Raw genomic sequence first — 11,948 nt, forward strand, 5'->3', positions numbered from 1 at the left:
ACCTCATCAACTTAGCCAATGAGAAACCATCCTCACCCTGAACTCTCACTTTTTTCCAAAGGGCTTTCATAAAAACCAAACAAACCAAAAAACAACAACAGAAAGAAAAAACAAAACCCACACAAACCTCTCAACTTCCTCATTTTTCTCTGTAAAATAACCATTCCTCTCCTTTGTTTGTTGGACTTACCTATGGCTTTTGCTATAGCCTGATTGTCCCCAATCGCAATTCCTTTGATGTTCCCAAATAAATCCACTTTTGCTCATTCTTAAGGTCAACAGACTCGATAGTCTTCAGGATGTACTAAAGATCACTGCACTGGGACTTCCCTGGTGGTCCAGTGGTTAAGACGCCTCACTCCCAATGCAGGGGGCCGGGTTTGATCCCTGGTCAGGGAACTAGATCCTGCATGCATGCTACAACTAACAGCCTGCATGCCACAACTAAAAGATCCTGCAAGCTGCAAAGAAGATCCCATGTGCAGCAACTAAGAGCTGGCACAGCCAAATAAATAAATATATTTTTTAAATAAGAAGAAAAGACTTAAAAAAAATAAAGATCACTGCACTTTGCTGTGAGCATATTTCCCCTCAATAAACAAAGCAAAGCAGTTCTGTACTGCCCAGGATTGCTCAGCTCACGGCCCTACCCAGTGTTCTCTGCTGGCGAACCTCAAACATGGCCCCTCCCTAGGGCTTTCCAGGCCCCAACTGCCCACTCCCTCCGTGGGGAGCCCACTGCTTCCTGCCTTCTCAGCTGTGACAGTTCTGGGCCTCAGGAGGGCTCCCCAGCACGTGCACCTACTGCTCAGCACCTAGGCTTGTCTGAACCCGCTCCAGAAAGATCTTCCTCCCCTTCTGCCCCTTCCCTTCTAGGGGTCATCCCTGGAGTCTCTTCGGGTCTTCTCCCACACACAGCTCTGCTGGCAGTTCCAGTGATGTCCTCATGCACCCCTCCCTGCGCAATGAGTTACCAGGGAAACGGTGGCATCTGGAGGATGCATGTGCAGGAAGGTGAGTCACAGGCTGTCAAACCAGAGGGCGCAGGAGCCCCCCACCCACGAGACCTGGTTCAAAGGGCATGTTCTGGGCCCACCCCCAGGGTGCCAGACCCACTAGGTCACCTCGGACTCCCCTGAGACCCTGGGAAAGAGCTAGATGGAGCATGGGGGAGATTCCTGGGTAGTCCAGAGCGGGGTCAGCACAGCCTGTGGGCTCTTGTTCCCACAGGGCCCAGCAGGCTGCAGCCCCTGGGTGGACACAGCCCTGGGAACAGCCGGTGCTGCTCCCACACGTGTTGGTCAGAAACTGCGGTCACCAGGCCAGGCTGCATCACAGCACCTCGTGTTTATTGGAAAACCCCACATTCTGTGGAAAATCGAGGGTTTGCCGTCTTTCAACTCAATTGCTTCACTAGCGGCCGTCTGGGTTAGAGATGGTGGGGGCGTGTGGCCCTCAAGGGAGCAGGAGGGAGGCCCTTGTGGCGAAGGGACCCACCGACCGGGCTGCTCCCTGAGTGCAAAGCGGGCACAGGGAGCCTCACCTGTGAGAAAGGACTCGGCACAAGCAGGGTCTCCTGGTCACAGTGTCCTAGCATCACGGAAGATGCAAACATTGCAGGAAACTCGGTGCAGGGTACCCTGGACCCCTCTGTGCTATGTGTGAAACTTCACGTGAAAATAAAAAGGTTTTTCGAAAGCTAGCTGCTTCAACAGTTTACCCAACTAACTCTACTTGCGTAGAAAAAAGGTTGCTGGGTGTCCTGGTGTGGCAGTGAGGAGCCCCTGGGCCGTGGCGGGAGCCTCAACCTCGGCCTCCCCCTTGGCGACCCTCCTCTGCCCCAGGCCCTCTGCTTGCCTGTGGAGCAGCGGGGAGAAGGAAACTAAGGCACAAGGTTCGATTCTGAGGCTTGAAAAGCGTGGCAGAGCCTGGATGGATGCAAAGTCGTCCTGCGGGCCTTGGGCGCGGCCCTGACCCCGCCATCACACCCAGGCCGGGAGGCGTGGACGCAGCCCCCGTCCACTCCAAGTCGCTGGAGGGATCACGGCCTCTGGACCCACCGCCGGACAGCAGCCTTCCCGGGGAAAGCATGGCCGCGCGCGGACTGCGGGGCGGCAAGGGGGCAGGCGGCCTCGGCTAAGCACCGGGCCGCGTTTCAGGATGCTCTTCACGTCAGCAGGAAGAGGCAGGTGCCGCTGTGCTGCCCTCCAGACGGGAAAGTGGGCACTGGGACCCCGAGCAGCCACGCCAGGGGCAAGAGACCAGAGCCAGCTGGCTTCTCCCTGCCTCGGCCAGGCTGCGGGGCTGCAGCAAGGGGGCCATGGCCCCAAATACGGAGGCTGCGCCCCCCACGCCTCCCCAGAGAGCAGGGGCGGAGCGTGAGCCCCGGGATCTGTCAGAAGCCACCGGCAGGCTGGGCGGGGACGGCGCGCCCCTCCTGGTTAAACTCCAGACTAATCGACCACCACGGGAGCCTCCAGCATCAGCACCGGCCCCACTGGTTCCTGGGGGCTGAGGCCTCGGGCGGAACTCCAGAGAACTCAGTGCCAGGCGTGCAGGCCAAGCTTCCGGAGAGCCATCCCGACCTGCTGTCGGTCTCAGCCGGGCACGGAAGGGGGCTGGGCTGCGGCCCCAGGTTCAGCTGCCAGGGCGGGAGGGGCAGCTGCTGCACACCTGCCGCCCTGCGAGGGGAGGACACCGTCCTCATCTCCGCAGAAAAGCGCGGGGCGGCCGCTGCTCCTCCTCGCCACGCGGGTTCGCCTGGGGCCGAGGAGCCACCACGCCGTCCTGCCCCGTCCTGTCCCATCAGGTCTCAGCTCAGACAGGCCGGTGCGGCTCTCAGCCGATGCCGCCACACTTCCCTCGGGCCCCCCATCAGCCTCCTCTGAGCCCCGCTGCGCCAGGTCCTGAGTCCCTCTGCCTGCGGTCCGGACCCCACAGCAGGAGCAAAGCCAGAGAGGCCGAGTGGGCCCACGGCAGGCCTGGGGTCACTTGGGCCCAGGGGACCGGGTGGCGGGACAGTTCCCACCCTCGTGGAGTGAACCAGCATGCTTACTTCTGTGGTCCATGTTCTGCAGCCAGAAACTCAGAGCAGCCTGCTTTCCTCCTTGGAGCCCAGGCCGGGGCTGCGTCCTCAGCCTTGGGGACCCCGGGGCTGGCAGGTCTAGGAGGGAGTCAGGCCTGCAGTGTCCTGGCCGTGTCCACGTCCAGGATGAGCGGGGACCCGAACTCTTGCCGTCTGGTGGCAGTCACGCCAGTGCCCATGGAGTAGTGTGACCTGGTGGACAGTCATTGTTACTATGCTGATTGCCACAGTGACAGCCCTGGGACAGTGTGAGGGCCTCCAGAGGGCTTCCAAAATGGTTAGCCTTCCCCACTCAACCCTAGCCTGGCCTGGGACCTTGGGTTTCCTGGCTGCAGCCAGATTCCAGGACCCCAGCCCAGCCTGGGCCATCCCAGCACCAGACAGGCCAGGCCTGGGCAGACACTGAGGGTCATGCTTACAAGGGACAGTCTTTTTTTTTTTAAAGCCAGGACTAGGTTTTGTTTTTTTGTTGTTTTTTAAATATATTTGTTTATTTATTTTTTGCTGTGTTGGGTCTTTGTTGCTGCGTGCAGGCTTTCTCTAGGTGCGGTGAGCGGGGGCTACTCTTTGTTGTGGTGCGCGGGCTTCTAATTGCGGTGGCTTCTCTTGTTGCGGAGCACGGGCTCTAGGTGCTTGGGCTCAGTAGTTGTGGCTCGCGGGCTCTAGAACGCAGGCTCAGTAGTTGTGGCGCACGGGCTTAGTTGCTCCACAGCATGTGGCATCTTCCTGGACCAGGGCTCGAACCGACGTTCCCTGCATTGACAGGCAGATTCTTAACCACTGGGCCACCAGGGAAGTCCCAAGGGACAGTCTTCAGAGTGCAGTGGGTGACTCCCCTTCCCCCTGTTGCCTGCGGTGGGCGCTGGCTCTGCGGCTCTGGCCCCTCACCATGCCCTGGAGTGTACACTGGGGAAAAGGTGGCCCTTCTGTCCTCTGGTACTGGCACCCCTGGAGCCCCTCTCTCTCCATGAGGAACCAGTGAAGGGACTGGCCTGAGGGAGAGGGCAGGGGGTCCCAGTTGAGACCGTATGCGGTGCCGTAAAACAAGTCTACATAAATTTAAAATGTTTGCAGTCATGCAACATAATTTTTTTAACCACAATTGAGCTAAATTAGAAATAAAAAGAAGAAAGATTTTGGAAATCCAAAAATACTAGAGAAATTAAAACAGCACACTTCTAAATAAACCAAGGTTCAAAGAAGAAATCAAAAAGAAAATTGGAAAATATTTTGAACTGAATGAAAACAAAAAATCAAAATTTATAGGATGTAGTTAAAGCAGAGCTTAGGGGGAAGTGTATAACTGTAAACATTTATATTAGAATAGATAACAGATCTCAACAATTAAAACCTAAGTTGGGACTTCCCTTGTGGTCCAGTGGTTAAGAATCCACCTTCCGGGCTTCCCTGGTGGCGCAGTGGTTAAGAATCCGCCTGCCAATGCAGGGGACACGGGTTCGTGCCCTGGTCTGGGAAGATCCCACATGCCGCGGAGCAGCTAGGCCCGTGAGCCACAACTACTGAGCCTGCGCATCTGGAGCCTGTGCTCCGCAACGGGAGACGCCGCGACAGTGAGAGGCCCGCGCACTGCGATGAAGAGTGGCCCCCGCTCGCCGCAACTAGAGAAAGCCCTCGCACAGAAACGAAGACCCAACACAGCCAAAAATAAATAAATAAATTAATTAATTAATTTAAAAAAAAAAAAAAAAAAAGAATCCACCTTCCAATTCAGGGGACGCGGGTTTGATCCCTGGTCAGGGAACTAAGATCCCATGTGCTGCGGGGCAACTAAGCCAGCGCGCCTCAACTAGAGACCACACGTGCCACAACGAAGACCCAACGCAGCCAAATAAATAAATAAATATTTTTTTAAAGAACCCTAAATTTCTACCTTAAGGAGCTAGGGAAAAAAGGATCAAACTAAATCGAAAGCAAGCAAAAAATAAAACTTAGTGAAATCAGTGAAATGGAAAGCAGAAATTTAACAGAGAAAATCAATGAAACAGCAAGTTGTTTCTTTGGGAAGATCAACAAACACTTAGCTAGACTGATCAAGAAAAAATAAAATCAGGAGTAAAAGAAGGGACATCACAACTGACCTTACAGAAATCAAAGGGATTATCAGGGAATATTATGAACAACTTTATGTCAATAACTCAAAGTTTAGAAAAAATGGAAAAATTCCTAAAAAGATACAGGTTACCAAAACTGATGCAAGAAGAAATAAGAAATATGAATATACCATAAGGAAATTGGACTAGTAATTTTAAACCCTCCCCCCCTCCAAAAAGAAGCCCAAGCCCAGGTGGTTTTGCTGGTGAATTCTACCAAACATTTAAAGAAGAATTAACACCAGTCCTTCACAAACTCTTCCAGAAAATAGGAGAGGAGTAAACACTTCCCACCTCATTCTATGAGGCCAATATTAACCTAAAACCAAAACTAGACAGAGGCATCACAAGAAGACTACAGACCAATATCCTCCATTAATATAAATGCAAAAATTCTCTACAAAATATTAGCAAACAAAATTCAGCAACATATGGAAAGGACTGTACATTATGATCATTTATTTCAGAAATATGAGTTTAACATCCAAAAATTTGTTAGTGTTATACACCATATTAACATAATAAAGAACCAAGGGACTTCCCTGGAGGTCCAGTGGCTAAGACTCCACACTTCCAATGCGGGGGGCCCAGGTTCGATCCCTGGTCAGGGAACTAGATCCCACATGCCGCAACTAAGAGTTCGCATGCTGCAACAAAGATCCCGCATGCAGCAGCTAAGACCCGGCACAGACAAATAAATAAATAATTTTTAAAAAGCACCCAAACCACATGATTATTTCAATAAATGTAGAAAAAAAGCATTTGAAAAAATCCAGTACCTATTCACAATAAATATTCTCAACAAATTAGGGATAGAAGAGAATTTCCTCAGCCTGCTAAGGGCACCTATGAAACCCTATAGCTATCATCGTACTTGGTAGTGAAGACCAAATGCTTTCCCTCTGAGGTTGGGAACGAGGCACAGATGGCTGCTCTTACCATTTCAATCTTGGGACTAGAGGTTCTATCTAGTTCACTCACCCAAGAAAAGAAACCAAAGGCATCCAGACTGGGAAAGAAGGGAAACTGTCTACTAACAGACAACATGATCTTCTACAAAATGCTCAGGAGTCAACAACAAGCAAAAAACCTACTAGAACGAATAAGGTACAAGATCAATACTCAAAAGTCAAATTTATTTCTACATATTACTGACGAACAGGCCAAAAATAAAATTAAGAAAGCAATTTCATTCAAAATTGCAGACAAAAGAATAAAATACTTGGGAATAAATTTAACGAAATAAGTGCAAGCTTATGTACATTAAAATCCATGAAACATTGCTGATGGTAAAGATGATCTAAATAAATGGATTGAAAGACTCAATTCGGTTAAGACTGAAGTTGTCTTTTTTTTAAATAAATTGATTGATTGATTTGATTTTTGGCTGTGTTGGGTCTTCGTTGCTGCGCGCGGGTTTTCTCTAGTTGTGGCGAGCAGGGGCTACTCTTTGCTGCGGTGTGCAGACTTCTCATTGCGGTGGCTTCTCTTGTTGTGGAGCATGGGCTCTAGGTGCGCGGGCTCAGTAGCTGTGGCTCGCGGGCTCAGTAGTTGTGGCTCATGGGCTCTAGAGCGCAGGCTCAGCAGCTGTGGCACACGGGCTTAGTTGCTCTGTGGCATGTGGGATCTTCCCAGACCAGAGATCAAACCCGCATCCCCTGTGTTGGCAGGCAGATTCTTAGCCACTGCGCCACCAGGAAAGTCCCAAGACTGCAGTTGTCTTAATAATTGATCTATGAATTCATTGCAATCTCTATCAAATCTTAGCAGAAACTGACAAGTTGATCCTAAAATGTATATGTAATTACAAAAGACCCAGAAGAGCCAAAACAATCTTGAAAAAGAACGAAGTTGGAGGAGTAACACTAGTTGATTTCAAAACTTAATGCAAAGCTACAGTAACCAGGACAGTGTGGTCCTGGCATAACAACAGACATATAGATCAATGGAACAGAATTCAGATTCTAAAAACAAACACTTATGCTTATGGTCAACTGATGTTCTACAAAGGTAGAAAGAAAATTCAATGGGAAAGGATAACTTTTTTTTCAACAAATGGTGCTGGATCAATTGGATACCTAGATACAAATGAATGAATTTACACCTTGCCTCATACCATATAAAAAATTAGCTCAAAATGGATCATAGACCTAAATGCGAGAACCAAAACTACAAAACTCTTGGAAGAAAACATAAAATAATATCTTTGCGGCTTTAGGTTAGGCAAAGATGTTTTAGATATACCAGAGCACGATCAACAACAAAAAATCTGATAATTGGACTTCATCAAAATTTAAAACTCTTGCACTTTAAAGACAACATTAAGAAAATGAAAAAAACATGTCACAGACTTGGAGAAAATATTTACAAAACATATATCTGATAATATGGTTAATATGGGCAACAGATTTGAATAGACATTTCTCCAAAGAAAGTATACAAAAGGCCAATAAGCACATGAAAAGATGTTAAACCTAATCAGTCATTAAGGGAAATGCTCATTAAAACCACAATGAGGGGAGCTTCTCTGGTGGCTCAGTGGTTAAGAATCCGCAGGGGACACGGGTTCGAGCCCTGGTCCAGGAAGATCCCACATGCCGTGAAGCAACTAAGCTCGTGCGCCACAACTACTGAGCCTGCGCCCTAGAGCCCGCGAGCCACAACTACCGAAGCCCACACGCCTAGAGCCCGTGCTCTGCAACAAGAGAAGCCACAGCAATGAGAAGCCTGCGCACCGCAACGAAGAGTAGCCCCCGCTCGCCGCAACTAGAGAAAGCCCACGCACAGCAACGAAAACCCAACGCAGCCAAAAACGTATAAAATAATTAATTAATTTTAAAAAACCACAACGAGAAACATTTACATTTATTAAAACACTACACCCAAAACAGAAAAATACACAATTTCCTCTAGTGCTCATAGAATATTCACCAAGAAAAACCATATTATGGACCATAAAATAAGTCTCAGTGTATTTAAGATCATACAACATATGTTCTCTGACCATATTGAAGTTAAAGTAAAAATCGATAGCAGAAATACAAGCAGAAAATCTCCAAATATTTGAAAATTAAACAACAGGCTTCTAAATAACCCATAAATCAGAGAAGAAATTACAAGGAAAATTAGAAAAAATATGTAACTGAACAAAAACAAAAACACAACGTATCAAAATTTGCAGGCTTAAAAGCTTAGTGGGAACTTTATAAGAAAATAAAAGTTTTGATTCCTTGATTCCTCCTGGACCCCACCTTCCCATTCTCAGTGGTGGTACTCCCATTCCCTCAGTTGCTCTGGAGTTATTCGTGACTCCTCACTTTCTCGTCCCACGTCTTGTCACCTCTACACCTCCTGCCTGGCACATGAATTATCCCAGTAACTTCCTGGTTGGTCACACTCCACCTCCCTTGTTACCCACATAGCAGTTGGGTGGTCCTTTCTAAAAGGTCAATTGAACAGTGTCACTCTCCCGGTCTAATCCCTCCAATCTCATTAGAATAAAGCTGGGGCCCTCTACACAGTCAGCCCCGTCCCACAGGACCTGGCCCATGACCCCTCTGTCTCCCCCTCCTTCCCTCTGCTCCATGCCCTTGTACCTCCCTCCCTGGAACACCCTTTCCTCAGATATTTGCATGGCTTGCTCTCTCATTTCATTCAGAAAAAAAGCAACCTGAATTGATTACTTAGTCATCTATTGATTCACACAACCATAAACATTCAGTATCTCTCACAGTTTCCACGGTCAGGAATTTGGAGCAGCTTGACAGGGTGGCTCAGGCTTGGGGTCTCTCATGAGGTGACAGTCAAGACATCAGCCAGGGCTGTCATTCCTTGAAGGCTCGAAGGGGGCCGGAGGGCCCCTGGAGTTTCCAGGGTGGTTCACTCCCATAGCTGGCAAGTTGGTGCTGGCCACTGGCAGGGGGCCATTGACAAAGAGTTCCTCTCCACACTGGCCTCCCCCAGAGCAGGTGACTCAGGAAGGACAGTGCCAGAGGGAAGCTGTTCCTTCTAGACCTCACCTCAGAAGTCACACACTGCCACTTCCGCCACGTTCCACTCAGTAGAAGAGTCATTCGGTCCATCCACATTCAAGGAGAGAGGAACTGGGCTCCCCTTTGAAGGGATGCATGTTAAAGAAATTGCAGACATGTTGAAATCACCACACAGTCCCATCAAGCTCTACCCTCGTATTCTGCTTTCTTTTTCCTTGGAGTACATAACGCGGCATGAAATGGTCTAAGGTGCTTATTTCTGCCACTTGCTCAGTCGGGGATCTAACTTTTCCACTGCTGTACCCCAATCATTTAGAGGAGTGCCTGCCACACAGTGGGAGCTTGGTAAATGTCTATGAGTGAATTAAATGTCAAAGTCCAGCCTTGCATATGGTGGGATCCGTGGGGAGTTTGTGATGTTGGGAAGGTGGGCTTCCAGGAAAGGTGGGATTTAGAAAGTCAGAGAGGGTGGGGACAGGGAGAGGAGGAATCGTGTGGGGAGGCAGGTAGTAGAACCATGTGCAGGAAGGTGTGCGAGTGGAAATCAACTTGAGGGCAAGCAAGACGGCACCACAGGTGTCTGCAGCTGTGGTCTGTGAGGGTCCTTGGGCTCCCCCAGATCAAGGATAGAGTCCTGGTGGCCAGGCCTGCTGACAGCCAGCCCCATCTCCCCAGTCCTGGGCTGGAGGCGGGCCCTTGCAGTGGGTGGACACCAGGCAAAGGCCCATCCTCTGCCCACTTGGCCGGCCACAGGCAAGGTGTCTGCACATAGAGCCTGCGTAATGGCTCCTCTCTGTCTGTCAGCTTCCTCCTGAGAGAAATGTGTCCACAGGTGGCTCAATTCTCAGAGATGCACTTCCAGAGAAGATGCAGAGATGGGTTCTTGTCGCAGTTTCTGATCTAGCCAAAATCTTAGGGAAAAACCCTGAGCGGTCTGCTTGGGTCATGTGACTACCTCTCGGTCAACAGACCAAGGCCAAGGAGGGGCTGTATCTATGATTGACAGCCCTTGCTAGAGCCCCTGGGTTGGAGTCGGGGAGGAGGTGAAGCAGTTCCCTCCACATGGGGCTGCAGTTCCCAGAGGAAGGAACGGGTTGGGAAGAATGAGTGAGCACTGAGGCAGCCCCCTCCCCATGGGGCAGACAGGGCCTCGCTCCCACCGAGGCCAGATGCAGCAACCCAGGTCTCCTTGGTCCTCACCACAGAGTTTGATACACCAGGATTCAGAGGGGTCCAAGTCCCGGTGGTATCTTTTTGTGTGTGTGTGTGTCTCACAGGTACGTTTATTCATGCATGAGGGCAGCGGCACTGCTGCAAGTCAACACGATGTCCCACGTTCCCACAACACAGCCAGACTGACGTCCCATCTGGTTAATGATGACCATGAGAAGGTGCAGGACTGGAGGCTTTCAAGGCTTTACTTCTTTTATCAGCACTCCTGATTTTATAAACGATGAAGCCCATCAACCGCATTCCTACCCAAATCTCCTGGTATTCTTGGGTATAGTAAGGCTTCATGGGGATCCAAACGTTCTTAATAAGGTTTCAAGAATCTCAACGCAGGACCGGGGCCTCAGGCAGCCCCAACCCACGGCGGTATCTTTCACAGCAAGACAAAGCAAGGTCGAGGCCTTCTGCAACCGCACCCCCTTTGCTGGGGGTGTGGAAGAAGCCTACAAGGTGAAAGGGAGTGCAGAGTCCAGGAGAGATTCAAGCACGGGAAGGGCTGAGGCCTGGGACATGCAAGGGCCTCTGGACAGAAGCTTGAGCACCTCCAGCCTGGGGAAGGCGGTGGTGTGCTGGTAAACTGGCCTCTAAAGGGAAAAAAGAGGCCTGATTTGCAGGGTTTGGCAGTTTCCGTGGTATAAGTACTCCGACCGTGGCCAAGTTCAAGCTCCCAGCTGTGTAATAGCCAGCCCTCAGGTTTCTGACTATTTGGAAGTTCTTTTTCCAGGACCAGTAGGAGCTTCTCCAGCACCCCCGACTGGGGGATTGGGGTGGATGGAAGGGGCCTGAACCTCTGGCGGCAACCCCCCGCTGAATCCCTCCCTCCCTGCAATGTCCTGGAGCTGTCTGGGCCACACCAGAGCTGGCAGCTGGTGGCTCCCCTTTCCCAGGCACGCGTGCAGCCTCCAAGCTCTGAGCTACGCGAGGCCGCAGACCCTGTGGAGATAGGGCCCACTCTGGGCCCCTGAGCACACCCCATATGCCCTCCTGAGACTCTGCAGGAGGAATTGTGTCCCCAGGACTGGTGCTCCTTCCACTATAGACCTCAATCCCAGAACAGAGAGAGTTGTGGGGCTGCAGCCGGATGCAGGCCGACTAGCCTCCAAGCAACGATTTTCTTGCATCGGGAGAGAAGGGGACAAGAAAGGGAGCAGGCCAAGCACTGCAGCCCCTGCCTCAGAGCCAGGGGGTCCCGCAGGGTCTGTTTTGGGCTGAGTGTGGGGAGGTAAGCCTAGTGGTGAGAACTGCAGGGGGTGTGACCCTGTTGGGAGGGACATGGCTCCTCCCCTCTCCACTGCTTCGGACATCACTTAGGTGTGGGGACGACCCTGCTTTGTCCCCATTGGGGGCTTTTGCTGTTGGGTCTGCAGAATCCTCAGTTGCTATTGGAAACGGTGATGTCACTGGCAGCAGGCGGAGCTTCAGCCATCCTTTGAATTAGGGAGAAGGAAGCACACTGGGTGGGGGGGGGACGGTGAGGACAAAGAATTGGGATCACAAGGACCAGAAGGGTAAGGAGCTTCTGGAAAGGGG

This window comes from Balaenoptera acutorostrata, chromosome 6, assembly GCF_949987535.1.
Source record: "Balaenoptera acutorostrata chromosome 6, mBalAcu1.1, whole genome shotgun sequence".
In the NCBI taxonomy this organism is placed as follows: domain Eukaryota; kingdom Metazoa; phylum Chordata; class Mammalia; order Artiodactyla; family Balaenopteridae; genus Balaenoptera; species Balaenoptera acutorostrata.